This window comes from Lycium ferocissimum, chromosome 3, assembly GCF_029784015.1.
Source record: "Lycium ferocissimum isolate CSIRO_LF1 chromosome 3, AGI_CSIRO_Lferr_CH_V1, whole genome shotgun sequence".
NCBI lineage: Eukaryota > Viridiplantae > Streptophyta > Magnoliopsida > Solanales > Solanaceae > Lycium > Lycium ferocissimum.
The window spans coordinates 10723223-10724213 of NC_081344.1; positions in this window are offsets into that span (position 1 = coordinate 10723223).

Below are 991 nucleotides of genomic sequence, written 5' to 3' on the forward strand. Positions count from 1 at the left end.
GATAACGTGGAAAAAAAAACTAAAAAAATGTAAAAACACTTACTTCGGGCACTTTATAACGCCAAAAACGGCGACCCGGATTATCTTGGGTCTTTGATGTTTTTAGTTTACAGTAATAGCTGCATTCACAAATATCGGGTTATATAGCAAACATTGAAGTTTCAAAACTTTGAGATATGTTTTTGAAAGTGCAAAAGTGTATTGAAAGGGTGAAGATGGAGGAAATGAAAGAAGAGTATGAATAAAGGTTGGGGCTTCCGGGGTTTTTGTTAGGGGTTTCTTACGTTATTCTCCGTGCGTGAAAGGGCCAAAGTGTACATTAGCTTGGTTCTTTTTTTTTTTTTTTTTTTTAATGGGTTAGTTTGGTTCCAATTTTTTTTTTTTGGGTTACAAAGTGCCCAGGGCCTAGTTTTTCTAAGTAACTGTTTGACAAGTTATTAAAAATTTTCACTTCAATTTGAAGTTTAATTTTCATATTTAAGAAATTGGTTCTTTTTTCTCACTAAACATTAATATATTTTCAAATGATATTCAAACACAACTTCAATTTGTAGATACCTATTTTTCAAACTTAACTTCAAATATATATTATTTTAAATATCACCTAATTCATGTCCAAATGCTTATTTAATATCCATTCTATTTTATATTAAATTATAATATCTAATGCTATATGATAAGTATTAATATTAATTTCTGTCGAGAAAAGTGGTCAAATACAATTTGAGCATACAATAGTATCTGACTATCTGTTAATTGTGAAATAATATTTAATTTAAGAACTTAACACTTTGAAGAATATAACTCTAATTCTTAACCTGCAATTTCTACGTATATCACTAAAATAAACGGGTTTTAAGTACGCCTATCAAGAAAAGTTGTGTACATTAAAGGTGCGAGAATATATCTCTCAATTTCTTGCTATTTAGTGGTACAGATATCTCGTTAAAAAAGTGGTGTATATATACCCCTGCCATTACAAAATGGTGCA